The sequence below is a fragment of the Juglans regia genome, chromosome 14 (genome assembly GCF_001411555.2).
Source record: "Juglans regia cultivar Chandler chromosome 14, Walnut 2.0, whole genome shotgun sequence".
NCBI lineage: Eukaryota > Viridiplantae > Streptophyta > Magnoliopsida > Fagales > Juglandaceae > Juglans > Juglans regia.
Genome location: NC_049914.1, coordinates 7,671,125 through 7,680,462, shown reverse-complemented (window position 1 = coordinate 7,680,462; position 9,338 = coordinate 7,671,125).

Here is a 9,338-nt window from a genome sequence, read left to right as displayed (position 1 = left end):
TGGGAAAAGTCTTTTGAATTCTGTAGGGTTCAATCAGTGGGTTCGAGTGTAATTTCGTTCCCGCCATACGATTTCTGCAAAGCGGATATTGATTATTTAATATCTAAAAAAAATCTATATATCATGGATAAATATTTAATATCTATATATCTTATATAAAAAAATTTACGCATTGATATAAGAGGAATGCTTTGGAGCAGCCGGAATCCGCAGCATACCATCTAAATTTTTTTTTTTTTTTCACTCAATATACTAGGTGTGCGCCGGCTTTCATAAACAGTAAACTTATATTTATATTTTCTCTTGATATAATGTAATACGATCTATCTATCATAATATATTATTGATTAAAAAAATACACCAATCGGAAAGATTTTTGGATAGAAATTATCGTGCAGTGCTGTCCATCGTTAAATCGGGGGCTTCTAGAGCCGTACTATAAAGCAATAATAACGAAGGTAATGCACGAAAAACAATATTATGGAAAATATTAAATATAATAAAAAAAAATTTACAAAAAAAAAATTATTTATTAATATATTAAAAATCATAAAATTTAAAAAAAAATTAATAAAATAATTTTATAAATAAATTGTGTTTAGTTTTCTATTTTTTCCTTCTTATTTTAATTGGTTAATTACAAATACAATCTTCGTCGCACGTTTTTGCTAAAAAAATAAAAATAAAAATAAAATTCCTATATTATAAATTTCATGAGTTTGGTGGAATTTAAATTTTTTTTTTTTAAAAAGTTATATTCTCAAGTGATGTGTATTGTGTATTAAGTGGTGGAATTTAATTTAAATAAAAATTTATTATTTAAATGATGCATATTGTGTGCTTTACACGTAAATTTAAGAATAGAATAATTCTAATTAAAATAGTTGCAGATGAACAACAGAGTGATATAAAATTCCACCGAAGAGTGTTAAAAATTGGAGGCATTATCTCCAAAATAATAAAAAAAATAAAATAACTACTTCACCTTGAAAGCAATAAAAATTGTTAGATCAGTAAAAGTTAAAAAAGAAAAAAAGAAAACAACGAATACAACCAACCCTCTAGGCACTAGCTAGTAGCTGCCTCAGTAACTAACGTATATATAGACGATATATAAGCATTTTATTTTGATGGGAGAATATATTTAAACCATATTTTGTTACTCATGATGATTGATAGATTGTTTAATAACTGTAACATACGGATCCCATAAAATAGTTTTAGTCTATTTATTTAATTTTAGTCTAGTTATTATTTATTTATTAAACTTTTTTTTTATTTATCAAATAGTATTAGTATTATTTAAGGGATAAATGTTGGTAAATTATCAATTTAGATTTTTCTAGGTTTTTGAATCTTAAATCACGAATTTCCCTTAAAATGTACTTTTAATTTTTATCTTAAACTCTCATTGACCAGATAAATTTTAAGTGTTCATCTTAGTCTCAAATTCTCAATACCAATCCCGCCACCATCATCTCCATTCAGAACCTATTATACACACAATCCGTATAAATCACAACTTCTTCAAGTCCCTTCGTGTTTATAGATTAATCATCAAACTCTGTCAAATCTTATTTTAGTAGCCATTGTTCGACCCAAACACAACATGTCTATATATATTCAACCATTCCTATGCAAATTCAACAACACAATGTTGGTTTAAAGGGGCTGCAAAAGAGACAATAGTGAGAGAAAAGTTTGCTTCAAGGCGCATTACAATGTCGCTTTCCTTAAGACAATATTCGCCCCCACCAATAACGATACACATACGGGTTACAAGCGAATTTGTCTCAAAGATACAATGAAAGCTCAGAACAAGTCTGTTTATCTAACTGCATTATACACACACGAAATTAGATCTCGAATACCCTCAGATTTTGCTATTCAATCAATAAATTATAAATATGTTATCTCGAGAACAAACAGATTCTAACAAGTTTTGAAGAAGTGAAAATTTTGAGAGAGAGAGAGAGAGAGTTCGAAATTGAATTCTGAGATCCTCAAATGGCAGGCCAATGGGTCTATTTATAGATAACCAAAGGTTGTGAGCGAAAAGTCATTACGCTTCGTGTATTTGAAAACTGTTCGGAATAGGTGTATATATATATATATTGTGTTTGTTGCCATATTATATAACAGTTGGACTTGGTCCAATGGTCACCTCGTTTCCATTACAACTGGCTAGCGTGAGTTCGAGTCACATAGGGGCGCATTTGGGGAATTTAAATTTGGTTTTCCTATGCCTTGTGCATGTAGCTCCTTCTTTTGCATTGCTACGCCTCGTGCACGCCCACATGCAGTGCATTGCGCCCTTGAGCCCATGAGTAGCAGTGCTTCATGGTTTTCATAGCATCACTGTAACCTTCCCCATATCTCCACCATAGTTTTCCTCTTCACCCCTTGTTTTATGTTGCGCCATCGTGACTCGCTGCTGCCAAAGCCACCACCACGTTCAGCCTCCTCTCTCGGTCAGTCCCAAATCCGTCTCTGACGATATATCTGTTTCTTCGATTCTCCTTGGATAAGCTCTACCACCCAAGTCTTTTGTTCTCCTTTGTATGTTTTATTGAGTGAAAACTGAAAGAAGCCCTTTGTATTTCGTAAGCCTCTGTGATGCTTTTATGGTTTATTTTCTACTTTTTCCAAAATATCCATGTTGTACTATTATAATTTTCTAGGTAGTAGAGTATTCTCAAAACTTGAGAATACTCTACTATTATTTATTATTTTATTATTATTTTTCACTTACTTTTCACTATTATTTACCATTATTTAATATTCTATCATTACTTTTTCATTATTTTTCACTACTATTTACAGAATATTTGAGATCACTTCACTATCCAAACGTAACTCAGACATAACATAATAGTTATTAAAATTAGCATTTTCTATAGTATGAGTTCAAATATTAAATGGAGCATCATGATACGATTCCTATAATTCTTAGTGATGTATAGTATTTATTTTAGGTAATGAGTTACAAAGAGAATATTCGGAATCAACATTTCAAAGTAAGTAGCTTGATCATAAATTAGGATTAACATACATTAGATAGTTATATATATTATTATTATTATTAAAACCATTTCTTTGGAAGTCAATATTTACGTATCATGTATGTCATCATATTTGCAAGCACCCTGCCATTCATCATGTTTCATTCTGCGTATTATAGTTATGTATGTATTATGCATGTCATTCATCTCACGTTATATAAGACACGCAAGTTTTTATAAGATCAAGTATAAGATAAAACCATAACATTTAATCAGTTAGTCATTCAAACGCATGGTACCAATGCAGTTTTAGGATGGGCATGCAAGCCATTGACTTAAGCATGGTCCACCGTAATATGCTAGAGTAATGCATAGTCGCTTTCCTTTACTGCAGCAGGAGAAGTTAGTGCACAACTTTATAGAGTGGGTTAAGTATGTTGGCCAGCTAGATAAATCAGATAAATCAATCATGTATAGTATGAACATCAGTATGATTAGTCATGATTTTAATTCTCAACATGAAATATTTTATGAAAAATCTTATATTAAATATGTTTATGTTATGATGAGTTTCTTACTGAGTCATCGACTCATTTTAGTTTTTGTTTATATTTTTTAAACCACCCCAGGTAAGCATGATGATGAGTACAAGCAGATGGACCAGGCTTAGTTGGAGCAGTTGATTAAATTCCAGACTTTTTAGAATAAACTATTTTGTTTATAGTTTATTTTATTTGAAATTATATGGATACATGTTTATATTAAATAATTCTTTCTATGAAATAAGTGTTTATTTTATTAAAAATGAGATGTCTTGACGGGATTTTTTATAAAAATACGTGACACTCATAGTCTACAGGAATGGAGTGTTACAATAATACTTTAACATTATAGATTTTTCTACTCCTTAATATTGCATGATTGATTAAACTGCTCACACTCTATATGATATATTTTTTACAAGTAAATTGTTTGAAGAGTTATGCCTAGCTACATGGGTTTGCGACTCTGCGTAAACGAATACACTGTTTATATGAGGGTCTGTTTACATGGATCCTGTGTGCCAAGCAATTTTCTTGTTTGAAATACCACCTCAACACTAACAACTATTGGGCACGTGTCTCTTGACAGTCACGTTTGTGTTGCTTATAAATAGTAAAACAAAGACAAACAAAAAATCAAATTTTGGATTGACAGTTTGTGTCGAGGAGGGAGTCATTGGGCGATGGCACAATTGCACAATCACAACCTACTGATGGAGGTAATATGGAATGGAGGACGAGGACAGATCCCATCCCAACCTAGCCCAATTCATTTGAGTGGAGAAAAGATATTCCAATCCTATGTGAAATTACCGTTTGTCTTAAAAACTACTCTGTTTGTATACCATAAGAGTATCTCATATTATCTGTGAATAGTACTGAAATAATAGTGAAGTAGTCTGAAAGTATCTGAAAATAATTGTGTTTCCAAACAGACCCTTAAACCAATGAAAAAGAGATAGATTTAATTATTTATATTATATTCTTAATATTTCTCCTCATGTGTGGACAAGACTCCTTATTAATGAGTGAACCCAATACATTGAATATTAAATTAAATGAGATAGAATATAGAGTAAAGGTTTGGACTCAGAACCTTTGCTATGATACTATATTAAATCACCACTTATCCCAAAAACTATGAAAATCAAATCAAGACTCCAATATTCCCCATCACGTGTGAGTCAAACTCTCCCTCAATGAATGAGCCCAAATGTTATATATATAATTAATTGGGTAGAGCGTAGAATTAGGGTTTAAACTCATATTCACAATCCTTACTGTTACTGATATTACGCGCATCAGATTTGAAGTATTCAAAGCTCCACCAGATTTTACGTTGCTGATATTGCGCATCAGATTGGTGGCTTACGTTGTAGTATTTTTTATTTTCAAAATAGTTGTTGTACTGGAACAGAGTTAATAAAATCTCTCTATAAATCGTACACGCTGTATACATTGTAAAATTAATGGAACAGATTTTTTGCTCATGCAACTTTTCCTCTGTTAAGCCTCTGTTAAATTCTACATGGTATCATAAAAGCCGACAAGACTCATGTCTACTTTGATCATTCCCACAATGTCTCCCTCCCCAAACACCAGCCTTCCCACCTTCAACCCATCTTCCTCTGTCAACCTTACGAAACTTACACGTACCAACTAGCCAACATGGAAAGCCACCATATTACCCTACTTCAAAGGCCAGAAAGTCTTCGACTATATCGATGGCACTCTCCAAAAGCCTGTTAAAACCATTTATGCCTCTGATGGCTTCACAACCCCAACCCAGCCTATGATTTTTGGGAAACCCAAGATAACCTTATCATTAGCTGCGTTAATTCTTCCCTATCAGAGGAAGTACTAATTTAGGTTGCTCATTGCAACACATCTGCTGAAGTTTGGTCAACGTTAATCTTGGCCTTTGCATCACAGTCTCGAGCCAAAGCAATACATGTTCGCTCTCAACTCTCTACTCTGAGGAAAGGAAATCAATCTACCACTGATTACTTCATGACGATCAAACGTCTCACGGATGAATTGGCTATTGCTGGCCAACCTTTGCAAAGTGACGATATTATCACTTACTTACTTGATGGACTAGGTCCAGAATATGATTCTCTTGTGTCTTTGGTCAATCACCGTGCTGACTCCCTCACCTTGGAAGATCTTTATTCCATGCTTCTAACGTGTGAGGCCCTCATTCAACATAATAACCAACTTCTTTCCTTGCCCACTGCTTCGGCAAATGTTGCCACCAAGCAACAAATCTCTGGCGAAAGGGGTCGTGGCCACTTTTATACTTCTCGTCGTCCCAGAAATTACAAAATACTTGTTCTCAGTTCAAAAATTTTTTCAAGATAATCATGTTTATTTTGAGTTTCACAGCTTTTTTTTTCTACTTAAGGATTACTCGAGGAATGTCCTTCATAAAGGATTCATGTCTTATGGCCTTTACTGCTTCTCTCCATCTCTTCAATGCTGTCTTCCTTCTGCTTTTATTGGTGCACGGGTCTTTGTTGCGGACTGGCATCGTCACCTTGGTCATGCTTCCTATATCACTGTTTGACATGTGCTTAATAATAATAATAATTTACCTGTTGGTTCTAATAATAGACAAAATGTTTGTCCTGAATGTGAGATGGCTAAAAGCCATAATTTACTTTTTTATGCTTCAACTCATCCTATTTCCAAACCACTTGAATTAATTTATTCCGATGTCTGGGGGCCCAGCTCGGTTATTTCTAGCTATAGATCTCGTTATTATGTTTATTTTTTGGATGTCTTTACCAAATTCATTTGGGTATTTCCTTTAAAATTAAAATCTGATGTAGAATCCATCTTTCTTCAATTTCAACAATATGTTCAAAGGCATTTTGATTCAAAAATTAAGATTATTCAAGCTGATTGGGGAGGTGAGTATAGACAGTTAAATCAATATTTTAAAAAATGTGGAATTCAACATTGTTTAGCTTGCCCTTACACACATGAACAAATGGGTTCAATTCAACGTCGACATCGCCAAATTGTTGAAATGGGTTAGCTTTGCTGGCTCACTCAAATTTACCCAAACCTTATTAGGAAGATGCTTTTTTAACTGCCACTTCTATTATTAATCGTCTCCCTTCTAAAGTTTTAAATAACAAATCTCCTTTTGAAATGACCTATAATCAGAAACTTAACTATTTGTTCATGCGTGTTTTTGGATGTGCTTATTGGCCAAACTTGCGTGCTTTTAACAAACATAAAATTGATTTTCGCTCTAAAACTTGTATTTTCCTTGGTTACAGTCTCTCACACTAGGGCTAGTAATGTCTTGATTTAGCCACATGAAAAATATATGTATCACGCCATGTCATTTTCGATGAGTCTTTGTTCCCATACCAAAAAGGATCTTCAGTTTCTGCTCCTCTTGAACCATAAATATTTTTCCTACCATCCTCTCTCTGTCACCTAAGTACTTACACTAAGAATGCAGATCCTATCATACTTCCACCTGATCCGTTGCCAAGCACTCAGATCATTCCACAAAATCAGGAAAATCCGGATATTCCGTTATCATTGTCACAATCGGATGCTGCCTTCGTACCAGATAGGAATTCTATTCAAAATTCAAGAGATGTTACTGGAACCACAAATGCCATCCTGAATTTTTCTCCAAATGGAACCTGTTGCGCAAGTTATACACCAGCAACCAAACCGTATGATGACAATATCTCAAACACAATCTCTCAAACCGAAAGCATTGTATGTTGGTATAGCCTGATACCCACTACCTCATTGTTTAATTACTAATCATGTTTTTTGTCCTACAAAACCAACATGTTTTTCTGAGGCCTCTAAATATCATCAATGGCATGAAGCCATGGATATTGAGTTCAATGCCCTTGTAAAAAATGGCACGTGGGATCTTGTCCCATCCAAAACAAGTAAGAACCTTGTTGGCAACAAATGGGTCTTCGGAATTAAAAGATATGCAGATGGCAATATTGAGCGTTTTAAAGCCCGACTGGTGGCAAAAGTGTATCATCAACAACCTGGTGTGGACTTCATAGAAACCTTCAGCCCTGTGGTTAAACCAGGGACTATACGGTTGCTTTTATCTCTAGCTGTTACACGACAATGGCCTATTAAGCAAATTGACGTTCACAATGCATTTCTACATGGTTTACTACATTAAGACGTTTATATGCAACAACTACAAGGATATGTTCACCCTGATTTCCCAGAACATGTTTGCCGTTTAAAAAAATGTTTATATGGACTTAAGCAGGCCAAGGCCTTGGTTTTCCAGACTAACCGAAAAATTGCAGCACATGGGGTTTGTTGGATCAAAGGCAGATCACTCATTATTCACTCTTCACAAGATTGATTTTTCTATCTTCATCCTTCTATATGTTGATGATATAATCATCACTGGAACGTCTTTCGAATAAATTAATTTATTTATTCAGCAACTGGGCTCGACTTTTCTGGTGAAAGATTTAGGCAAACTTTCCTATTTTCTCGATGTAGAAGCATTGTTCGATGGCAGTGATCTTTATTTATCACAAAGGAAATATGTAGCCGACCTGTTACAACGGGTAAACATGCACGAAGCTAAGCCTTGTTCAACTCCAATGAGTACCACATGCACTTTATCTAAATACGATGGCACATATTTTTTAGATCTGCAACTTTATAGAAGCATGATTGGTGCTTTACATTACTTGGGTTTTACTTGTCCAGATATTACTTTTGCAGTGTACCGTGTTAGCAAATTTATGCATCAACCAAAGGATATTCACTGGCAAGCCGTCAAACGGATTCTTCAGTATCCAAAGTTCACAGTTGGCTATGCACTTTATTTCTATAATAACTCAGATCACTCTCTTCAAGGATTCAGTGATGCAGACTAGGTTATCGACAAAGATGATAGACGTAGTGTTGGAGCCTACTGTATTTTTCATGGATCAAATTTAATCAGTTGGAGCTGCAAACAACAACCAACAGTTGCTCGTAGCAGCACAGAATCAGAATATAAATCACTCTCAAACACAGCAGCCGAATTAAGTTGGATCCAATCGGTTTTGAGTGATCTGCAGCTTCCCTTAAAAACCAGTCCAAAATTGTGGTGTGATAATATTGGAACAACTTATTTGTCATCTAATCTAGTTTTTAATGCAAGAACAAAACATATTGAAATTGATTTTCACTATATTCGGGATCAAGTTTTGGCAAAAAAACTTCATGTCTCTTTTCTTTCCACAAAAAATCAGATTGCTGATTTATTAACCAAACCATTTTCTTCGGTTCGGTTTCAATATTTACGTGACAATCTTCATGTTCAAGAATTGTCCATTCGATTGAGGGGGCGTATTGGAGATAAAAGTTGAAGTATTCAAATAATCCACCAGAATTGATTTATCTTGCTGTTATTGATATTGTGCATATCAGATTTGAAGTATTCAAAACTTCACCAGATTTTATGTTGCTGATATTGCACATTAAATTGTTGGCTTACGTTGCAGTATTTTTTATTTTCAAAATAGCTGTTATACTGGAGCAGAATTACTAAAATCTCTCTATAAATCGCACACGCTGTATACATTATAAAATTAATGAAACAGGTTTTTTTGCTCATGCAACTTTTCCTCAGCCTTCCTTTGTTAAATTCTACAGGAGTGGATCCTCCCGTCCTATTACTCTTTTAATATTTAACTTCGAATAGACTGTTACTATTTCTTCAATTTACATTATAAAGTATAAACTATCAATATGTTTCACTTTTTCAAGATTTAATTGTTTAAATAAATCA